This window comes from Equus przewalskii, chromosome 6, assembly GCF_037783145.1.
Source record: "Equus przewalskii isolate Varuska chromosome 6, EquPr2, whole genome shotgun sequence".
In the NCBI taxonomy this organism is placed as follows: Eukaryota; Metazoa; Chordata; class Mammalia; order Perissodactyla; family Equidae; genus Equus; species Equus przewalskii.
Window position 1 is genome coordinate 53,800,642 of NC_091836.1, and position 23,689 is coordinate 53,824,330.

The 23,689-nt window shown below is 47.6% G+C and overlaps 1 long non-coding RNA gene across 1 annotated transcript in view; it reads left to right on the forward strand.

Annotated features, from left to right (window-relative positions):
- LOC103554595 (uncharacterized) overlaps positions 1-19,299 on the forward strand; it is a 61,198-nt gene extending 41,899 nt beyond the window's left edge. Inside the window, exon 2 of the long non-coding RNA XR_011541098.1 lies at positions 18,538-19,299. This is a non-coding gene — a long non-coding RNA (uncharacterized lncRNA). The remainder of the gene's footprint in view (positions 1-18,537) is intronic.
- The last annotated feature ends 4,390 nt before the right edge of the window (positions 19,300-23,689 follow it).

Below are 23,689 nucleotides of genomic sequence, written 5' to 3' on the forward strand. Positions count from 1 at the left end.
ACCTTTCTCTTCCTCCAAATCACCAGGCCCTAACAATGCTTCTCCTAAAGTAGATCTTGAGTTCATCTACTGCTCTCCCGCCTTCATCTCCCAAGTCCGTGACACCACTGTATGCCTAGGTTACTGCAAAGGCCTTTGGACTGGTTGCCCTGCTTCCACTTCCCCTCCATTCTGCGCATCACTTTGGATACAGAGTGGTCTTTAAAAATAGTTGTCACATCATTTCACTCTCTTGCTCGAACCTGTCAATGACCTCCTTCTGCAACTGGATGAATCCCATGAATCCAGCGTGGACCATGGAGAAGACTGCATGGTCTGAGCCTCAGACCTGGCAAGAGATCCACAGCATTGTGGACATCATGTTGAAGTAGTTTGTGAGACACTTTTCTCTTTCACTCTTGACTTCCTTGGAAGATTGCAATGACTTTGATTTTCCAACTGCAATAAAATAACTGTCAGGCTCTCAAAGGTGTGCTTAGAATGGATATTGTGTTCTGGGAAATGGTACAGGAAGTGAGTTGTTCCTCCAGACCCCAGAATCTCAACCCCTAGAACACAGAGGTGGACCACCATTTCATTTGGAACCTTCATAAGTAAACCAATGTATAATCAGTTATACCCATGCTAATCCTCAAGCAGTCCCCCTACCAAATATTTTGCTATAAAAATGTGCAACAAAATTTTAGTTCAGGAAATCATAAATGAAACTTGGTTTCGGCTGGTAGAAGAAAAGAGTCACATTCTACAGGGGGGAAAAGAAAAAAACTATTAGTACACAGCTTTCCTTTTTATTTTTTAATGTTTTTGCTGAGGAAGATTTGCCTTGAGCTAACATCTGTTGCCAGTCTTCCCTTTTTTTTTGTATGTGAGCTGCCACCACAGCATGGCCCCTGATGCGTGGTGTAGGTCTGTGCCTAGGAACTGAACCCAGGTCGTTGAAGCAGAGCATGCCAAACTTAACCACTGGGCCACTGGGCCTGACCCCAGCTTTCCTTTTTAAGCGTATTTTTCCTATCCTGAAACCTAGATGTTTTCCTTACCTTGTTCTTGAACTTTACATTTGTGTGTGTTTGTGGAACTATGCATACACAAACACACACCTGAAAAGGGATTGTCTTAGTTGAGTAACATTTTCTATTTTCCCCTGGCCATCCATTCAAGGTAATTAATGGGAATACTGAAATTCTAGCTTTATTTTTGGTTTACTATGGCCTCAAATTAAGAGAACTTTTCTGTGATCTTGAATTTGAAGTTTTTTATGGTGCCAGTTTGATGGAGCACCCTGATGTGTTACAAGCAAAGACTGTGATGGGAATACCAGACAGGGTGACCTGAATATGGTGTGATGAGTGCCATGATGGAGTTTGTTACCAGGTGTCATGGGAGCATAGAGATGAGCCCTTCACTCACCTTGGGGACAGAAAAGTCATGAAATGCTTTCAAGAGTGTGTGACTCCAGAGATGGAGGAGTTTGTCAAGTGGAATGATGACTGGGAGAAAAGAGGTGGCCAAGGGCGTTTCAGACAGCTGCACATGTGAGGCCCGCGAGGTCGGCACAGCATGCTGTGCCAGAGGACTGCTGCGGCCGCTGCCGTTGAAGGCATGGGGTGGGGTGGGGGGCTGAAGGGTGGGCAGGGCCAGATGGAGCAGTGGAATGTACTCTAGGGAGTTACTGGATCAGATCTGCCCTTTACAGTGGGGATTGTGTAGGCTTGGTCTCTACTTCTAAGGCTTCTCCTGAATGGCAGTGTCCAAATCAGACGCACAAGCCCTTTTATCAGTTCCTGTAGGTGTGGGACTCAAAATTCCACAGACTTCCAAGCTTAAGGTATGGCAACAGGCTATCTGCCAGTAATCACAAAGACGTTATTAAAAGTTACTGAAATGTGATTGGTGTTAAATTAGTGCCCTGCTGGAGTATATCGATGACTCTATTTCATATTCCATTGGGAGTGCTTTCCATTCTATTCCATTTTAACAGTGCAACAGCAGCGCTGTTACAAGATGTTGTCACAAATTCAGCATCTTGAATTTGTGATGATTTTTAGTTGCTTAGGAATCTAGATGTTTGATTATAAATTACTGTTAGCTTGGCTTTCTCGTTGTGAGTTTAGGATGATTTGGTTGGTTGGTAACCTTGAAGTGTGAAGTGATGCATATTTATACCAGCAACTGATGAGTTTCCAGCAACTAGACTTTAAAACCTATGTGAGGTTGAAATGAATCATCCATACGCCTTTGCTAAAGAAGGTGTGTACATCTCCTGCAGTTGTTTCTACAGTGATTCCTCATGATTATTACCATATTATTTTTCGCTGATAAGGGGGAAGTGTGTGGGATCGGCAAGTTGTAGCGTCCTTTGCCTTACCTCCGCTGGCAGTGATTTTAGAAGGATTTAGAAATGTCTGTGTTATCTAGGGCTTGAGAAAGTGAGTAAGGCAGAGGAACACAGGGTGGGAGGCTGTTGCAGAAATCCTCATACGAGGATGAGGGCCTGACCTGGTGGTAGTGAGGAAGGAGAAATGGGGATATGTTTGAGAGATGTTTAGGATAAGGGACTAGTAAGATTTGAGGAACAATTTGATGTAGGGAATGGGGGAGAGGGGAGGTGTCCAGGAAAACCCCCAGACTTCAGGCTTGGGTAATGATAGTAAGAGGAACAGGCTTGTATCATGCAGCAAATACTAAACCCTGGTGGGGGCAGTGGACAAAAAATGATTAACTTTTTAAAAAGGCAGAACGGAAGGAGGGCTATTTTAAAGGCATAACTGTAGGCAAAAGGGCAACTAATTTTGAGTAAGGGGAAGTTTTCTCAGTGGCGAGAGTATGTAAATCGGGCCAAGATGAGAAGACTTGGGTGTTGGCACATGTTGGCTTGTTCTGCCATGACGTGCAGAGGAACAGAAGTCCAACAGCTTGATGTGATGTAGGCCAGGGCTGGGCTCACGCACAGCACATAGAAGACCAGGCCAGGCCTGCACTGGGGGCCACTGAGGGCTTTTCAGTTAGAGGACTAAGATCAGACTTTGGTTTCAGTAAAACCGTCCTGTCTGGAGATTGGGGAATCAGGAGGTTGGAGGCAGGAAGATGTCTGGTGAGAGACGGTGAGGGATGTCAGCGATGGCGGGGAGACCGTGCAGGCTGGGGTGCGTGGGCCTGTCTGTGCCATATTTATTTCATTTATAGCCGGGGTGGGTACAGAATCTAGAGTCAGTGCAGAAGCACAATAATCAGCCCCTGGTAAGCTATTAGACAGGAGTGGGGTGCAGTAGACAGGGAAGGCGGGGTTGAAGGTGACTTGGAGACCCCGCCCTCTTTAGGTGACTGGATTTGCCTCAGTCAGCAGTGGCCCACAGCCATCTGTGGGGACCAGCTTGCTGCTGACCTGGGGGACTACGTGCAGCCTGCAGATGGGCTACTGGCAAAATCAGTAAACCTTGTCTTCAGGGCTCCAAAGCCGTCTTGTTCTGTGCCCTTTGCCCAAACCATCCCCATCGACTGTTCAGTTTGGTAAACCAGCTTATGGTTCAGCAAAAAAGACAGCATTTAAATTAAAGATCAAATATTTATCACTTTTTTTGGTGACAAACTCAACTTCAACAGCCTGAGTTCATTGTCTGATGAGGTCATTCTCCTTCCCCAAAATCGACCCTTCGGAGACTCCAGAGAACGCTGACACGCCAATGTGCAAATATTTGATAGCAGCTTAGTTGACTGCCTGCCTTTTGCAGAATATTTGCATTTTGGCAGCAGTCAAGGCCTGCAGTGAAGCACAAATGGCAGGCTTTGAGACATTTGCCAGGGGCATTGTGGAGTCCTTTGGGACTGATCTTCTCGCCTCCTCTCTTCTTCGTCTCACTCACTGCACATCAGCTGCCTGTTCCATTCGCCCTGCTCGCTGCCTTGCTGTTCCTGCAAACCTTTCAGGCGTGCTTGTGCCTCAGGGCCTTTGTCTTCCTGGTCCCTGCCTGGCCCCCTCTTCCCCTACTCGAGGCTTGTCCCTGCTTTTCCTTCAGGCCTCTGCTCTCTAATCAGAGATGCAGTCCCTGGTGACGTGCTCTGTACTATGGCACGTCCCCTACTCTCTGTTACCTCGTGCTGCTTTGTCTGTCTTCATAGCGCTTCCCTCCTTGACATTATATACTTCTTTGTTTCTGGTCTGTCTCTCTGCTAGAATGTGCATTCCGTCAGAGCAGGAACTTTGTTCATTACTGCATCCCACTGCCAAGACAGTGCCTAGCACATCGAGGTCGCCCTGTATTTGGTGAATCAGTGACTGATCGGGTGGACCAGTCGGTTAATCAGTCTGTGTATTCACAACAGTTGATTGGTGGCTGGCATGTGGCAGATGCTCAGCAAGTGAATGAATGAATTGGTGAGTGAGCGACTGTGTGTGACTGGCTGGTCCCCAGCAGTTAGGTGCTCAGCAAGTGTTTGTTGAATAAATGAATGGATGAGAGTGCTTGCCTGCCTCTTTCTGAGACTGACCCTTGCGGTGGGGTGAGCTCGGATTCTGTATTTGAGGAAGGCCCAGACTTGTAGTCGTGGGTGCGTGTGGTTGCTGTTGGTAGTTGGTAATTCAGTCAATACCTCACTGTTTCTCTCTCGGTATGTCTGCCATCAGCCACGCTCTGTAATTAACTCACCATAATTTAGCTTAGAGATGAATTTTTCATTTCAAAGATGCCATAAACAACTGGCGCTTGTGATATCTTCGTTGTTGATGAAGTTCATGCCTAACAGAACATGAGGACTGTGTGATGCGTCTAGGGGAGAAGGGGCCATTAGCCCACACCTGGCCGTGGAAGCGTAAGGGCCCCTGACGGGTTCTGGCAGCACCGTGGTTCTCTGGTGTCCTGGGGTGCTCCACGGTGGGCCAGCACGCACGCAGAGCCCTGGGTGAGTGTGTGCCTCTTCCTCAAGGGCAAAGATTTGAGGAAAATAACATTTAAAGACCATTGAAACAAGTAGGGATGAGGAGAGAGTCAATGTAGCCTAGTGGGTAAGAGCGGGGCTCTGGAACCAGGCTGTGTATCTTTGAATTTGTCCCACCACTTACTTGCTTTGTGATGCCGAGCAGGTTACAAACCTCTCAAAACCTTGCTTCCCGCCTCTGAGATGGGAGCCTGGGATGCAGCAGAGCTTTCGGGCATGGGGTTGTTGTCAGCGTTCAGTGAGAGCCCAGGCAGCTTTTATCAGAGTGCCACGCATATCGTAGGTAAACAGCAAGGGCTAATGTTATGTACGATTGCTTGACATCTCAAGATAAAAGAGGGGACAAATGAAATTTTATTCTTGCAGTGGCTCTGCCCCAGATGGGGCCTCCAGGGATGCTTGTTGCTCACCTCTGCCATGTTTGAGATGGAAAAGTCAGAGAAGCACTGCCTTAAGAAAACCAATGCATGCCATTGGCTGCTATGCATGTCTTCACCAGTTTCCCCCCAACCTTGCCTCAGTCTTGAGCTGTCACAGAGTTTGAGCTGTCCCTAACAAGGTGATAAATTAGTGAAGCTTACTTTTAGTACTTGCTGTCTTAAAGTACCTAATAGAATAGCAGATGAAGTTGAAGGAACTTACAGGTTTGGGTAAAGAATTGCCATTTAAGGAATGACAGTACTTAGAAGAGCTTGTGACTTTTCTGAGGGCTTTCACACACATTGCTTCCATTTCATTCTCATAACAGCCTTTTAGAGAAGACTGTCAGACTGGAAGGAAACTTCAGTAACTATTGGGTCCATCTCTTTAATCTGATTCCTGAATCCTTTCTGGAGAATCCCATTAGTCTCTTGGTTTCTCCTAGAGATAGAGAGCTCCCTATCCCAAAAGCAATCCAGTCTGGCTCCCTGTAACGTCTACTCATGGGTTCATGTTCTGCCTTCTAGAGCACAACTAAACCTAGCACTTCTTCAACGTGCAACTTATGTTCTTCTTGGTATACAGACCTCTCAGCCTAGCGTTTCCACAACTTCTCCTGGGAGCATGATCTAGATGTTTAATGGCCCTCACTGGTGAGAGATCATCTTAGTCCAGTGTTTTTCAACTACAGGTCACAACCCACCAGCTGATTGTGAAATCTCTTTTAGTGCATTGCAACTGGTATTTTTTCTAATGAAATAAAATGAAATAGAAAAGATCAGAGTGTGTTGCACATAGTAAGCTTGCACATTACCTTGTAAAACTTTGGTTTCCATTTTTGTGGTGTGCGCTGAGGTTAATTATGTTTCTGTGCATCATAACCATTTCAGAAGCCATTGTTTTGAACCCTCTTACAGGAATTTTAGGTTGACTTCTGTTTAGTCATCTTCTTTGTCCTTTCCATGGTTGAATTTGCTTCAAGTCAACTAGTTAAAAATAAAATTGCTGTGCTTGAGGTTGCTGATCGCTATTGTAGGGGAGGAAGACATTTCCTCTATCCTCTCTGGGTTTGTCTGGCCGGAGAACGAATTAAATTCACATGAGACAGAATAGCAGGAGAAAATTAAACAAAGCTTTATAACATGTATACATGGGAGAGGCTCAGGCAAGCTGAGCAACTCGCCAAAATGGCTGAAGCCACCACCTTAAATATCATATTCAGCTAAAAACAAAGGAGGATGTTGGGGGTGGGGGAGTCAGTTACAGGAGGTTACCAGACAAGCACAGTAAACAGGAATAAGATTATTATGCAGATTTAAGTCCTTGTCTTCTGCATTGATAAGAGTTTCTAGAGATAAGGTCATCCCCCCTTCTTCCTGGTACAGAGAGGGAGATACCTTTACAGATGGAGAGTTCCTTTACAGTGTAAATGTCTCTTAACAAAGAGTAAGTAAATTCTACTTTTCAGTTGCTTTCCTGTCTGCAGTTTATTAAAAGTAACCAGCCCCAAATAATCCTCATGCCAAAGAGACATATATTGGGGTGGCCAATTCCAGGCCCCCACACTATGAATTTAACTCTAACTTCTCTATAAAGAAAAGCAGTGGGCTATCTGGGGTTAAATAACCTTCCTTCTCCTGGTCCATTTTTCCCTATAATACAGCATTCTATAACTGCCTTAGAAAACAAGCAACAAAACGAAACTCTTGTCCTCGTATCTGCTCCTAATTCTGACTTTATTTTTATAATAATGATGATGATGATGGGGCTAAAACTTACCTAGTACTTATTATGTGCCAGGCATTATTCGCATATATTAATTCCTTAGGTACGATTATTATCCCCATTTTTCAGATGAGAAATCCGAGGCACAGAAAGATTTAAGTAACTTGCCCGAGGTCACAGGGCTGACAAATGCAGAACTAGGATTTAGGCGCAGCGTCTACCCAGCCTCCAAGTCCTGTCTTGAGAGGAGGTGCCTGCTGGTGGTCTCCAGTCCCTCTACTCCCTTCCTCTCTGAGACCTACTCAGGTCTTTGTCCCCTCCCCACCTCTCCACCAAAACTGCCCTCTAAAGTCACTGATTGACCAAATCAAACAGTCAGCTCCTCCTTCTCTAGAGCACTTTCTGCACTTGCCTCTCAAGACACCGTACTCGTCCTGGTTTTCTTCCTTTCACACCTTTTTAATCTCTCTTACTGGTTCCTCTTTAGCTCCCGAAGATCTAAAACATTAGATTGCACCAGGGCTCAGTCCTTGGCCCCTTTCTCTGTCTGCCTCACTCCCCGTTCTTGTGGTTTTCAGTGCCGACAGCTCCCACGTTCCTGTCCTGTCTCCAGCCCAGCTCTTTCCCTGAACCAGAACCGGGCATCAACTACCTGCTCAGTGTCTCCACAAGAGACATCTACTAGCATCTCAAACTTGACGTGTCCCGACTTCCCTTGCCCCCATCCCAACCCCCTTGCATCTTCCCCACATCCTTAAGTGGCTCCTCTATTCTTCCACTTGCTCAGGCCATGGAGGCTTCAGTCCATTTTCTTTTTTTCACACTCCGTTTCCAAACTGCTGATAAATCATGTTGACCCTACCTGCAGGATGCACTCAGGATCTGACCACTTGTCACCACATCTGCCCCTACCCTGGATCTTGCCACCATGTCTGACCTGAATAATTCATGAGCATCTTCACTGATTTCCTTGTTTCAGCCCTTGCCCCCAGAAGTCAGTTGTCCAACACTGTTCTTTTTAAATATAAGCAGAGCCCCCATTTGCCCTCTACTTGCTCCCATTGCGACCACACTTCTAAATGCTTCCCTATGCTCTCAAGCCACACTGGACACTGTGCTGCTTCTCTGATGTGCTGGGGTTGAGGGGGCACCTTAGGGCCTTTGCATGTGCCATGCCCTGCCTCGGAGATCTTCCCAGGATTCTGCACAGGTCACTTCCTTACTTTCTTCGAGTCTCTGGTCCAGTGTCACTCTCTCATGAAGCCTTCCTTGATTTGATTGCTCTAAACTTGCAGCCTCTATACCCGCCCCCCTTATTTTCTCTATAACACATAGCATCATCTGACACACATTCTATTCATTTGTTAGTTGTCTGTCTCCCCACATTCCCTGTAAACTACCCGAAGGCAGCATTTTGCCTGTCCTATTCACAGCTGTATCCCCAACATGTCCCCTCACATATAGTAGATACTCAGAAAGCATTTGACTGATGGGTATTTTTATCCCTGTTTTACAGATAGAGTAATTGAAGGTCTGAGAGGTTAAGTTACTTGCCCAGGGCCACAGAGCCTCAAAGTGGCAGGATGGGCACTGAGACCCTGACATGAGCTTAATTGCTCTGTACGCTCCTTTTTCTTGTTAAACCAGGACATATTATAATACGCAACATGCAGAGTTACTGTGAGGATGTAAAGAATCATGCACAGGAAAGCACTTCTTAAACCACAGTGTGCCACAGGAATGTTGCTTATCTAATTTATCAAGAGCCCTAGCTTTGTGTGTCTGTGTTATTCAGCTACCCACCCAGAGGTTCTTTTATGTTCTTGAGTTTTTATTTAGGAGTAGCTGATAGTGCCGCCGCCAAATTACCTATTTTCTCCTTCCTTCTGTCCTTGCTGAAAGAACTGTGTGCCTGTATGTTTGTGTCTGTCGGCTTCTGTCTGTAGCTCGGATCCCCCCCACTGGCCGTCAGGTCGAGAGCTTCGCCGACCTCTGTGGCCCGGCAGCAGCAGGGGACGCTGGAGCCGGTGTGCGTGTGGCTGTCATTGTTCGTTCGCGTCTCCACTCCCGGGGAAGGTGCTTATGTTATCAGCAGGTGCTTAGCGGGTGTCAGGAGTCCCATCTTACACAATTCCCCTGGCAACCTGCCCAGCCCCTGCCCCCACTCTCTGCAGCAGACTGGAGCAAAGTGATCACAGGCCCATTATGGCTGAATACCAGGGACATAAAATGAAGCAAGCACACTTGATGAGCCGCGGAGCTGCTGCTCTCGAGTGCGCAATTTCTGTCTCCCTGAACCCCGGGCAGCTTCCTGGGCTCGTAGCATAGAGTGTGGAGCGGTTCGGCCCTTCTCATGCTTCACAGTATGATAATGAGACAGCTACAAGATGGAGTGGTGCAGATCCCGCCTCCCCCAACACCCTTGTTATGTGTTGTTTATTCATTTGCGTTTGTGGTTTTTGAAGTAGGAGAAAAGTTGAGCTGTTCTCTTCGGGAGCACCTTAAACTGCTTTTTCTAAAGACCAGAGAGCTGTGGTGTTTAGAAAAGGTGAACAGCACTGAGAATAGGCGGGTGGTCTTTGGCCTCCATCCCTGGGAGTGGTCTTCCAGGGGGAGCTGTCACCTCGGCCTGATTTCTCTACTCGAGTTGATTTTGCTGGGAAGGGAGGGTACTGTTAACCCAGTCCACTGCCGCTTAACATTCTCACTAGGCCAGGTCACGCTGTTCTTGGCGGGCACCCCTCCAGCAGCCTGTGACATCCTGGGGGCCTTTGAAGCAGCCTGTCCTATGGTGAGAATTCACCCAAGATGCAGTGCATCTTTAAACCCAGGACAACTGCCCAGCCTGGGGCAGGCATGCAGGGGTACCTTCTAGGAATTAGGGTAAGCAAGTCTGGTGTGAGGCACAGGCTTTATCTGCTGCCAGGTGAGACCAGCCCAAAGAGCCTATGTTCCCGCTCACGCCCTCCCTGTGTCCTCATTCCCCGATGACGGGCAGGAGTCAGGCATGGACTCTTGATTTTGCATCCCATCATTCCACACACTTCTAGGGGATGGCCTGGCCACCTGGCAGCAGCTGTGTGGTGTGAGACGAGCACAGTTTCTGAGCCAGACAGAGCTGGGTAACTGCTGCCTTAACACCCAGGGCCTCCTCTCAACCTCAGTTCCCATGTCTGCAAAATGGGATGAACGCTGCAGTGAGGTTTGTGTGTTTGTCGAGGGCTTTTGTGGGGTAGCCTGACAGGCAGGGAGCCTTCAGGAGGTGACAGCTGCTGTTCTGAGTTGTGGGGTGACTGGGACGCACTGTGGGGTCACGTAGAGAGGATGAGTGGGCTTCGAAATCACGTCTGAGGTCAAACCCTCATTCTGTTCATTCATTAAATATCGAACGAGTGCTTCTTATGGGTTTTCCGCTGGAGTGGAGACCTTGCTGATTTCCGATAGTCTTCGATCTTGGGCAAGTCACCGTGCTTTTCTGAATCTCAGTTCCTTCATGTAAAATGGGGGTAAAAAGACCAATCTTGCAAGATTGTGTTGAGAATGAAATGAGCATTTATAAGTAGTAGCTAGCTAGTTAGTATTTTCTACTATAACTTTTACTGCTCTCCTGTGGAATTTTCTACAGTAACTCTTTGGTTAGTTATGTAAGGTGAGCTGCTTGTCTTAAACTATTCCAGCTTTGATATCCAATCCAGCAGATGTTGGTTGAGCACCTGCTATGTGAGTGGGCTCATGCCAGCCCAGATTATTATTACCAGCAAGACACATTTGCCGTCCCCAAGGAGCACACAGTCCGGTAGGACAGTGGAGGCCCAGCCAGTTAGGCAGTGGCCACTGATCGGTGCTGCTAAAGGCATAAACCGAATGCTGAGACAGCGCTGAGGAGGGAGCTGTTGCTTCTGCCCGAGGAGGCTGGTGAAAGCCGTATGCAGGGACTGACCAGAGACGAGAGAGACTGCAACAGGCGGATGACAGTGCGAGGGGAGAGGGCATTGCCCAGAGGTACTGCATTGGCACAGGCACGGAGGTATGAGCATGCAGGTCGGGGCTCAGGTGTGTTGTTAGCTGTGGGTCACTTGGGGTGCGATGAGGCTGGAGATTGGTTAGGGCTAGGTTGTGGAGGCTCGGAAGTCCTTGCCATTGCGAGTTGAGGCTGTGATGTGGAAAGCTTATAAGAGGGCAGAACATGGTGCTCCTTATTACAAGGGGCATGCACAGTGCTGTCCAGGGAAAATGTAATGTGAGCCGCTCATGGAATTGAAAGTTTTCTGGTGGCCACATTAAAACAGCAAAAAGAAAACAGGGGAATTTAATTTTTAAAATATATTATCTAACCCACTATATTCAAAATTTACCATTTCAACATGTAATCATTATAAACAAATTGTAGTGAGATATTTTACATTCTTTCTTTTGGTACTAAGTCTTCAAAATCTGGTATGTAATTTATACTACAGTACAGGTCAGAACACTAGGCTAGTTTGGAGCCTGGGTACATTTCAAGTGCTGGTAGCACATGTAGCTAGTGGCTGCAGTATTGGACAGCGCAGGTTTAGCAGATCTGGGATAATGGGACATGGGTGTGATCTGTGTAATCCTGAACCTTCTCTTGATAACCTGAACCAACCTTCTTTTCCCATCAAACCTCTGAACAAACCTGCCCGACAGGAGATTGGTCACTCTCGTAGTTTCTTGTAGGGAAAAGAGGAAAAACTGGGGGATTCCCTCATCCATGGATTGTATGCTGCATCTCCACCAGACACACCTCCCTGGATAGCAAGTCACTACATCCAAGTTATTGAGCATGTGGTAGGACCTGTTAACTTTCCAGATACTTCAGATAATACATTCTTTCTAATTTTTCAATAAGTGTACAGACCAGAGATTCTTACCCCATTTTACAGAGGAGGAAAGTCAGGATGTGAGAGATTAAGTACCTTGCCCAACGTCATCCAGCTAGATGTGGCAGAGCTGAGGCTCAAACCTGGTTTCAGACCCATGTTCTTCCCTCTACTCCTGGCTGTTTCCCTAATATTTGGGAGTCTAACACTATGTATGTTATGATCTCAAAACTGGAAAATGATACCCATAAAGAACTTAATAAGCATGTGTGTGCACATGGGTATGTATATACAGAAAAAGACTGGAAAGTTATAATCAGAGAAAAATCATAAACTTAAAGCAATTCTGTCCGAAAGGGTGTTTCCCCACCCCCTTCCTCCCTGCCCCCTGACCACACACCAGTTGGACCAGTTGGAGTGTTCCACTGCTGACCAGTTGCCATGGGCTTCCGTTGGAGGGGGAGGGGGCAGAGCAGGTGGAGTTTCATTAGAATCCGGTGGAACTCAAGTGTTTGTGAAGTTTTCCGTTTCCCTGGTTAGGGGAGCTAGAGTCAGTGGCGTGACCAGGTGGCAGTCTCAGTTGTAAGGCTGGAACTCTGCTAGTGGCTTCCCCATCCTGCCTGGGGTATTTGCTGGGAAGAAAGCCAGACTGTGCCTGGATGCTTCATCTTTGATTTCCTCTCTGCCAGGGGCTGGTGAGCAATGATGTGGCCCCAAAGTGGGTAAAGGGCCGGGAAGATACGTGGGGCAGGCACAGGAGGTTGGTGACTACTCAGTTTTCGAAGTCAGACAGATAGGGGTTTGACCTTTGACTGTGCCACTCCCTAATTTTTGACAGTGGCAGAGCCTTGGACTCCTCATTTGTAAAACTAGAGTCATCATTTTAGCCAAGGCTCTTTTCGATGGAAGATACAGAGGCCCTCTGGAGCCAGCTCAAATTAAAAGACGTGTCTGTTGTAGGATACAGAAACATGACAAGGTAATGTAAGGACAGGAGCCTTTATAGAGCTGGGCCTTGCGGGGACTGCACTAGAAAGATAAGGGCAGAGTCCCCTCTCTTGGTCTCTCAGGAGTGCTCCCCTCTACTCCACTCTCTTCTCCCCAACCCTCTTCTGTCTTCTGCACGTGGCATCAGATGGCTTCCTTGGTGCCAACACCAACATCTGCATGATTGTCCAACTTCAGTGTCCCTTCATGTTTCTTAGTTTGGATTTCTGAAAGAGGCTGATTGGTCCAGCTTATCTTTTTGAGGCCATCCACACATTTCAAAGATCCTGGCAGAGTCTGGATGAGCCAGCACTGGCCCAGCAGGCCACCTGGTCCAGTCAGCTGAGGCCAGGGCCGGTGGTGAGGTGGTCCTCAGCAGCCCAGAGGCGGGGCATGGATATTAAGAAAGTCAGTCATAAGGGCTGGTGTTTCTCTGCTAAGTTTGCTCTTCCACCCTCTAAGATGGTTATTTCATGCCTTCTCCTTCCTCAGGCCTGCCTACCACTCCCCAGAGTTGAAGCCCAAGCCCTTTCCTGTTTCACTGAGAAAATAGGAGCCTCTTGTTCCCACCACACAGTATGGACCCACCTCCTCCTGAGGCATCTTCTCCGCCTCGCCTCCTGCTGGATTCGAAGTTGTGCCTTTGCTTCTGTCTGAGGCAGAGCTGTCCTTTTGTGCCCTCAGCTTTCTCCCAAACGTATCCCCCCTTTTTCAGCATCAGGGTTTTCTCCTGTTCTCTGGGACCCTCGCACATCCTCTAAGTCTCCAGGCCCCACATGCCGTTCCAGCAGAATGTCAGACCACTTGTCCATCCGAGTGCTAGTCAAAATGTTGGCATGCAAACTGCTCATCAGAAGTCGTCACAAGATTAAGGCGTTTGTGCCAGAATGTAAATCAGCTGTGCACTGTGCATAGGTTAGTTCAGCTGAAATTTATTTTCATGGCAAAACTTTCTCACTGAAGGAAGCAGTGTGTTCATTTACATTGTGGCACAAGCCCTCTCTCTTCTCAGACAAGTAACAGTTTGTGGGCCATGCTTTTACTAGCCCTGACCTCTCACTCCACTGAACTTACTCATGTCAGATCTCTATGTTGCCACATCCATTAGATGCTTCTTTATCTTCACTTTAATTGTCTCTCAGGAACATTTTGAAGCAATGCCCTTCTTGACTCTTGGTCCCCAGGACTCCACTCTGAATCTACACTTTCCTCTTCTCTCCAGGTGCCTTTGCTTGCCCCTCCCCTGCTGCCCTCTGTCACAGTGCAGGGCTCAGGGGGCCCTTTCTCCATCTGCCTTGCCCCTAGTGAGCTCACCTCGTCCAATAGCTGTTGACTTCCAAATATAGATCCTCAGCCTGGACTGAACTCCTGACTCATTTCTTCAGCTGCCTGCTTGATATTTCCATGGCGATGTCTAATAGGCATCCTCACACGTGGATAGGTGTGAACAGAGCACTTAATGTTCTTTCTCAAATCCCGCCCACCCCCATTCTCCCTCGTCTCTTGAGGCAGCATCACCATCCAGCCCAAACCATAGGTCCACCTGTGCCTCCCCCCGTCCCTCACGTGCCATGTCTAATCTGCCATTAGGTCTTGTCCTCACCTCCCAAATAAAACCCCAGTCCATCCTCCTCCCCATCATCTCTGACCCTCCCCAAGTCTAGGCCAGCCGCTCCCTCCTTGGCCTGCTCCAAGAGCCTCCCTTTTCATTCCTCTGTGCCCCACTCTCCACGGACCCACCAGAAAGAGCTTTTTAAAACATGCACCTCCCTATGTGAAGCCCTTCGGTGCTCCTGCTTCCCTTTGAATAAAACCCACCTCCTTACTACGGTTTGGGAGCCCCTAGAGGACCTGGCCTCTGCCACCCTCTCCAGGTTCATCTCCTGTTGCCTTCCTCCTGGTTCCTCCCACACCCTCTGCCTGCTGCTCTTCCCCAGCTTTGTCCTGGCTGGTCGCTTTTCCCTGTCCTCAGCTGTCATCTCAGAGATGTTTTCCCTGACTCCTCCCCACCTCCATCTTCGAGGGGCTGTGTTTTGAGGCCCACACCACAGGTAAGTGAGAGCAGGGAGGCTGCCCACTGTAGCCTAATGAAGAACCCAGGATTCAGACTGGTGTGTTTGTCCTTGAAATCCTGACCAGACCTGCCCTGTCCCTAGGAACTTGAGGCTTTTTTGCAAGCCTCCGGGAACTTCTGAATGCATCTTACAGTGTCAAGAGCCAGTCATCACAGAGGCTGGTGCCTTTGATTGTAACTGCACATCCATGGGAGGATGCAGACAGCAGCTAAGGGATCAGGATGAAAGTCATGGCCCTCACCATTAGCCAGAGCTGCCATGGCCCTTGTTAACTCTGGGGCCCCGGGTGCTGCCGGCCTGCAGGGTCCTGTGAGGCGTCCTGTGAGGGGCCACAGTGGGCTGCTCCTTTTTTTCACAGGTCTGGCAGGCCATTAGCTCCACAAGGAAATGGCCACAAATCAGAGAGCTGCTAATGGCTTGTCTCTTTTTAAACATTTTGTAGAGCTGTATCAGAGAGAATGGACCATGGCTCTTAGCTTCGGATAGAGGATGCTGTCCATTGCTCTGTTAGAAGCCCTTGATACTATTTACAGACTCAGGGACTGTTGGCAAGACATTTTTCCTCTTGCTCCTTGGTTTCCTCATGTCTAAAATGGAAATAATGAGCCTGTTTTGTCTAACTCACAGAAGTTATATAGTGTCCACTAAAACAGATTGAGTGCCTTTGCTCTGCCAAGCACTGTGTTACTAGATTCTTGTCTCATTCTCACCACGGTCCTGTGAGGGGGGCACTGCCATTATTGCTACCCCCCAGGGGGTGGTTGAGGCTTGGAGAAGCTCAGTGAGCTCTGCTCAGGGTCTTGGAGCAGGTACAATAGTTCTTTTTCCCCAAGAAATACGTTCTAAGACCCCCAGTAGATGCCTGTAACTGTGGATAGTACCCTATATATACTGTGTTTTTTCCTATGCATACATACCTATGATAAAGTTTAATTTATAAATTAGGCACAAGAAGAGATTAACAACAATAACTGTTAATAAAATAGAACAATTATAATAATATATTGTAATGAAAGTTACCGTGTATCTTAGCAACCTCAGCATATGATTGTTTTTCTTTCCTTATTAAGTTGAGAACTTTCACCTTTTCACTTAAAGGAAGCACTTTATGGCTTCTCTTCAGCTTATCTGAATTGCCAGCATCATTACTCTTGTGCTTTGGGGCCATTATTAAGTAAAATAAGTGTTACTTAACACAAGTACTGGACACACCGGACAAAGGGATGGTTCACATCCCGGGCAGGATGGAGCAGGACAGTGCTAGATTTTATTGTGTTACTCAGAATGGCATGCAATTTAAAACGTATGAATTGTTTATTTCTGGGATTTTCCATTTAATATTTTCAGACTGCAGTTGACCGTGGGTAACAAATCTGGGAAAGGGAAGCCAAGGATAAGCGGGGACTGCTGTGTGTGGTGGGAGGAGAGGAAGCTGGCTCTGTCTGGCTCAGGCAGCCTCTGCTGCCTCCCTGCGGGCCTACCCGTGCGTTTTCTTTTCAGATCCCCCCAGTCATCCTTTATGGAGAAGTTGTTCTCCTTGTTCAGTTGATGACACTGAGGGCAGTGAAGTTAATTGACTAACCCAAAAGCCATTCAGCTAGTAAATGGTAGGTCCTGGCTTTGAACCCAGGTCTGTCTGAAAGTTCTTTGAAAGATTTGAAAAGGAGAACTGGTAAAGCCAGGGGTTCCTATACCTGTCGGGTCTTAAGAAAGTAATAGTGACTACTTTTAAAAGCCTAATGGAAATTGTACACTTGCCCAAATGGGACTGCCCTGAACTTTAATATTTGCATTTGGCTGGCATTATATCATGCCACTGCAATAACATTAGTCATCTTGCACCATAAGAAACTCTGCCTGAGTGTGGATGATACAAAAGAATTCTGGGGTCCATATATATGGGACAAGAGGAGTAGGGAGAGATCAGAATCTGTCTGCTTACAAGAAGGTATCATACAAGACCTTTCCTGACTTGGAATCTGCATTTCATATTCTGCCACTTAACACACTCACTTAGGTGAAAATGTCATCTTTCTCATCAGGGTGGTGACAGGCCATCCACTGCCCTGGGGCAAAACTGGGCACACAAATTCTTGTTACAAAAGTCTGCTTGTTAGAGGAATATTGGCATACACTGCTCTTCTGCCTCCGAGAGCACCTAACTGCATGCTCGTCTCCCAGGGTTTTATGATGCACATTTGTCTTTTTTGTTTCCCTGCCTAATTCCAACCCCTACTTCTTCACTGTGTTTAGAAAACACTCCACCTACTGTAGACGTTGGGAAGGCTGGGCTTTTGGCATACGGGGCCTCGGCTTGGCCGATCAGATGCACATGGGAACTGGTGTTGCACTGGAGAGCTCATCCTGGAGACAGTGACAGCAGCTACATCTAGTTTCCAGGGACAGGAGCGGTGCCCTCAGTGCCTCTTACCCCATTGGCAGGTCCAGGTGATGATATGACCTGTAGCATCCTCCTGGCCCTTGGTATGAGTTGGGCTCCAGTGATGGCCGCACAGCTCCCTTGTCCTGCTCATTTCCTGAGCCTGGTCCTCTGGCATTTTGGGGGATCCTGTGAGGTGCCAAATGCCTCTGAATAAACTCCTCAATTTAAATCAGCCAAAGTCTATTTCTGTTGCTTAAAGTTAAGAACCATACTCGTATGGAGCTCTGCTTAGTAGTAGTCCACGGACTTTTGTTCATTCCCCAGGCCCCTGACAGCACTGCTATCACCTGAGCACCTCCACAGGGCACAGAATTTATGAGAATCCCAGGTTGAGTAGGTGGCAGGACCACAGGCTCAGCCAATCCCCCTTTCATTGTCTGATCCAGATTCCATTCTGCCCGCAACCCATCGTGTACCCCTAGACTGTGGGTTTGTGAGGACAGAACTGAGTCCTCCACCTCCTCCTCGCTCCTCGAGCAGTCCCAGCACATGGCAGCTGCTCAGGAAGGGTAAAGGAACCAGTGGAGACAGGAAGTCGGTGCCTCTAGGCTCTCTTCAGCCCTAGGGAGGCTGACCTGGCCTGAGATCAGGTCCGCAGGCTTGGGCGAAGGGAATCTGCAGGTTGCTTGCGGTTCGACACTGGAGGTTGGCTGGAGAGATTGTGGAAGTTAGAACGGCAAAGTAAGTAGGTAGAGCCTTGGAAGGGAGAAACATGCCCCCTCCTCTGAGTGGAGGCAGCGTAGTTAGTGCTTTCCAGTCCTTTCAGGTCATGGCACAACAGAGAGTGGTTATATGTCTATGGTACCCTGGGCCTTGTCCAGCTGCCGTGGAGCTGTGAGACCCTGCCTCAGCCTTCTAGTGACCCGTTCATTCACAGTACACCTGTGTGGGCCAGCTGGGCCACGCTGACGGAGGTGGAACCCCAGGGCATGTCCAGCTCATCCCCACCGCCACCACCTAGAAGGGCCGATCTCTGCTATGTGACCTCTGCTCTTCTTAACCCTTCGTCTTACAAGTTGCAGACATTTTTCCTAGTTTAGCATTTGCCTTCAACTTTGTGATGTCTTTTTCCTTCCACTCTGTTCGTTCTTGATCACAGATCTCTCTACAGGAGATTCTGCGCCTTGACCAGAGGAGTGTGGCCCTTCCTTCAAAATCCTCTGTGGACACGCCCTCCTAGCGTCCCTGGGGAAAGATGCGGCAGCTCAAGGGGAAGCCCAAGAAGGAGACGTCCAAGGACAAGAAGGAGCGGAAGCAGGCCATGCAGGAGGCCCGGCAGCAGATCACCACGGTGGTGCTGCCCACGCTGGCCGTCGTCGTGCTCCTGATCGTGGTGTTCGTGTACGTGGCCACGCGCCCCACCGTCACCGAGTGAGCCCTGTGGCTGGGTGGACTCCCCCAGCAGGGAGCGGAGGTGCGGGAGGGGGCAAGCAAGAGAGAAATGGCTTTCCTATTCGGAGATGTGCCTGATGCTGAGCTCTGAGCAGAGCACCCTGTCTTCTCTGATCTCTGACTTGATTAAAGTTTCTCCACTTTTCTTGGGAGGGAATAGGGAACGTTTTATCAGTGAACGTGCCATACACTTTATGGTCCACTTCATGTGCCTTTCAGACTTCAAAGCAGTGTGTGTGTTTCTTTTTTTCTTCTGAAATCGATGTGTAGCTCCACCTGGTGAGAGGAGGCATCTCTGGGTCCTGAATCGGTTGGAATCAGCGCTCACCCCATTCCCATTGTTTTGAACATGACTCTTGCCTACATGTGTTCACAATTTCCAAAGGGACTGTGTTTCTTCTCTGTGCTTAATGTGATTTGAAATATGTCAACTCAAAAGTGAAATATTTATTTTTTGAATAAAGGAGATAATAGCCTTAAACTGGATGTTTATCTTGCTTTGCCAGGAGGCGGCCTTGTTTTCTGTGGAGGCACAGGAAGGCGCTGTCTGTGGGGCTCCCTCTCTGGCAGTGTCCCTCTTCCCTCCACTCCTCTCCCCTGAGGCTTTCTCCACCTTCCCCCTTGACTCCCTGCTGTGAATCACTTCCAGTAAAATTGTGCTTTTTGACTGGATCATCCTAAGATTGAGAGAATCTTGAGAGGAGCAGAAAGGGTGCGTTCATAGGTTTGTTTTAGCAACATAAGAGTTCTAATTGGAATATGAGCACAAGTGCTTTCTACACCAGTTAGGATAGCAAACAGCAGCGCAAAAGTAATCCTGGAGGTAAAGGTCAGGCTTGGTTCTGTTCCCGGATGAAAGGGTGCAAATATGTTGGCCAGCTAAGTTTTTCTGCAGTTTGGCCATGCGGGAAGTGTTGCTGCATTGTGTTCTCATGGCGTTGTTAGCCTCGGTCCTCGTTCCTGATGGAGCTGCCCCTTTTTGGAAGTCAGATTCCTAGTAACTGTTCTGAATGTGTCTGTCCTCCTGTCAGTGCTGATTACAGAGAGATTTGTAGGGAGAGAAGCGCTTTGCTAATCTCGGTGGCTGCCTGACTCGCTCACTGACGGCACAGGCTGTAGTGGGGACCTGGGGCCTCTTGGAGTCTCTCAGGAAGACAAGCAGCTGTTGAAAGGAAGGACTCCAGCTGATGCTTGGAGATCCTGGGACGCCGCAGGGCTGAGGGAGCTCTGCTAGCTGCTCCCGAGAGCCGGCGTCTCGCAGAGCTGGTCTCCAAGGGCGACACCGTGCTGCCTCACGCTCACTCAAGTGCCCATGGCTCTGGAAGGAGATTTACTAAGATATTTATCCAATGCAGAGGCTGTTAGCATAAAGTTCCTCTTAGGTTTCTATTTTCCTCCCCCTTATCTGGTTCTCTAACGAGCTACAGTGCTTGTTGGGCTGGGAAAGACGGAAAGCTGCTGCCCCAAGGACCAGCTCATTCAGGGGCGGTGGGAAGAGGGAGACGTCTGTGGCCATTTCTGCTCCTCACGGTGTTCACGGTGGCCGCTGTTCTCCCCTCTCTGGCCCGAAGAGTGGATGCCATTTACTGTACGAGGCTGGTGCAAGGACAGCCTGTCCACCGGGTAGAAAGACCTCAGCCTGCATGTTTTGTAATTGCCTGATCTGTATTGAGTTCCCAGCCTACACTCAGAACTGTGGATTACTTAACCCCATCGAGCCTCAGTTTCCCTATCTGTAAATAACTGGTGGGACATCTAGTAGAAAACAGGTTTTTAGAGAAAACCTGGGTTTTCATGCAGGTTTTGCTACCAGAACCCCTCTGAGTCCACTTCCTTGTGTGAAAATGGAGGTTACCTTGCCTCATAGGAGGATTCAGTCGAAATAGTATATTTGTAAAGGCATGTCTGGGACATAGTAGTTACTCAATAAATAGTATAGTAGCTCAGCATTTTACATGTGTTAACTCCTTTATTTCTCATACAACCCTGTGTGGTAAGTACTGGTAGTACTCAATTTTACAGACAAGGAAACTGAGGCAGGCCAAGAAACTTGTCAGTGTCATTCAACTACTAAGTGGAGGAACCCAGGCTTGTTTATTTTTGTGCTTTTGTTACGGGAAATTTCAAACATACACAAAAACAGAATAATGCAATATACCTCATGTACCTGTTATCCAGCTTCAGCAAACCTCAACACATGGCCACTCCTGATCATGCATCGCACTGCGCCTGCACCCAGATACCCTCCCATGCACACGGGCATTGGGGTGTTTTGCAAAAAAAAAAAACAGGAGATGGGACTTAAAGCCAGGCAGTCTGGCTCCAGAGTCCATGCTCTTCCTCATGAAGATCTGTTACCTCTTAATAAATACTAATCTCCTCCTCTCCAGTCTCTTGGTCTAAAGAAACCCTTCCTGCCCCTGTGTGTGTGAACAGCCCTCACTTGGTAGCAGTTGCTATGAACAGTCTTAAACAGCATCTTTAGACAAACAGGCTGTGAGTTCAGCCTTACCCACTGGGTATCTAACGCCCCGCTCAATCTCTCGTCTGTTGCTCATGGGAGAGGAGCCTTATCCCCACAGCAATCAGGGAGAAATATCTGTCCCATGGGCTTGTTATTCAAACGTTTTGTTATTCTTGCTTGGGACATTTTGGGTATGGTGTGAGAAGAGCATGAGCTCTGGGAAGCCAAGGCATATGTGACTCCTCACTTAGGCCATTTTCTAGCCAAAGGACCTCAATCAGGTCCCATAACCTGAGCTGCAGGTGTGCCACATCTATCAAGTAAGGTTAATTTTATTATGTAGAGGACGTTGGGAGGATAAATTGAGATAGGGAAAGGTCATGACATTGTGCCTAGTACATTGTAGAGCTCAATAAGTGGCCATTCTCTTCCTTGTCAGTGTGTTCACACGCCACAGAATGTAAAGAAATGAAGGCCTGCCTCCCAAGACTTTGCTTGCCAGGCTGACACACCACCACACCCTGGACAATAGATCCTTTAGGTGCTTCTGGCTCTTCTGTTCACCCACTGTTTTCCTCTTTCTGGTCTGTCAGGAGGTCTAGTGGATTTGAGTTGGATTTTCAGTAGAAGGCAATTACTAGATAGGCTTGGAGAAGGTAGGCTGAAGATGGACTTTGAAAAGTTCACACAACTTTGATGTGAGCCACCTCCCAGCGGGGATGAGATGCCAATTTACTGTGGACTTGCTGGGTGAAATTTTAACAATTCTCAGGGTAAATAGTACTCCCACGTTGGGGCACTGGGTAATGATTTGAGACACCAGCTTCCAAATTATGCCCTGTTGTTCAACGGCTTCAAGGCAAAACTGAACAATTTATTAGGAGCTTCACAGGAAGTCATGCTGGGGTTTTTGCAGAAGGATCTGGGGCTCTTAGCTTTCAGGGTCCTCATTACCAAGCCTAACGTTTCTTGAACAGCAAATTCCAAAAGAGGAATCAGATGAGAAACAGGAATAGAAACCATTGTCATTGGTTTAAAAGGTGTCACTTGATGTGTTTTTAAAAAATCATGATACCAAGAAGAGTTTGTGTGTGTGCTGGTTCTGAAGCCACCAGCTTTAAGTCCTTTAATTCCTTCCCAGCCATTCAAAGATGGAGCTGCACATGCCCATCCTTCCTCCATGTGTCCTCCATGAGGTAATAGGAAGGAAACCTGGAGCCAGACTCAGCTGCACATTAGAGATGATAATATCCGCCTCAGGGACGTTAGGAAGATTAAAGAGATGACTGTCCTTCTCTTTTCCCCAAAAGGATCTCACATCATTATTTACTTGCTATGGTAGAAAAAGAAGGAAATCTCTTGAAACGATGGCTCTTAGATTTTTTGGGAAGTCTACCATCATATATGTGTGTGTGTATGTATTTGTGTGTGTGTATGTATACGTATATATCTCCATCCTTTATATCTCTGTATTAGAAATATCTCACATGGTGTGTCACCTGAAGAGTCTGTCTTGCTTTGAATGCAATTTTTTTTCAGGAACCATGTCTAATTCTGTGTCCTCTACAATATTTGCCACAGACTTGCTTAAACATTAAAAATGAGACACAGACTCTTTGGATCAAGGAAGTATGTGAATAGCTTCCTCTCAATCCTTCCAGGATATCTGTACTCGAATTAGAGAAAAGGTTTGCACATCCTCTGGATTCCTGTCCCACTTTCCCCCATGATTCAAAGATCAAGGAAGAGCAATTGTGCACATTAGTTTGGTCTCACCCACTCTATCAGGCCCTAATTTTTTCCCATGGGTCTTTACGTAATTCAGTGGCCAGTCTGTCCTCTTCCGTTTTGAGTATGTTCTCATTACTTCACAAGCCAAGTGTCGCTGACTTTAGTGTCTTGCAGCTGGGTCATCTGTGTTATCTCCCTGCCTGCCAGTTCTATGGAAAAGAGCCAGTCTTTGCAAAAAGCTTTTAATCCCTTGGGCTGTTGAGTAATAATTTAAGGAATGTAGATCTGAGCGAGCATTTGGAGGCTCAGTAATGCCATGGTGAAGGCTCTCTCTCCTTCCCTTGTCGTTCCATTCCCCATCATTACATGAAGGTTGTCTGTCTTTGAACCCTCCTGGGAAGGAAATTTTTCTCCAACCTGTGAATATTTCTTTTTCAGTTGAAAGAAGGCACAACTGGCCACACGCTGATCACCTCAGCTCTTTTGGAAAGCATATTAAGCCTTTGGGGATTAGGCCTAACTCCCAAGGCAGCAACTCTTTTGGATTAGAATAAATCAAGAAAGCCCATTAGGAACTCCTTTCATAAGCCCCTCCTCTTGGAAATACCTCCACCTCCAGCTGCATTCCTGGCTCAGTTGAAGGTCTCCCATCCATGTCATCCACCTAGATTCTCCA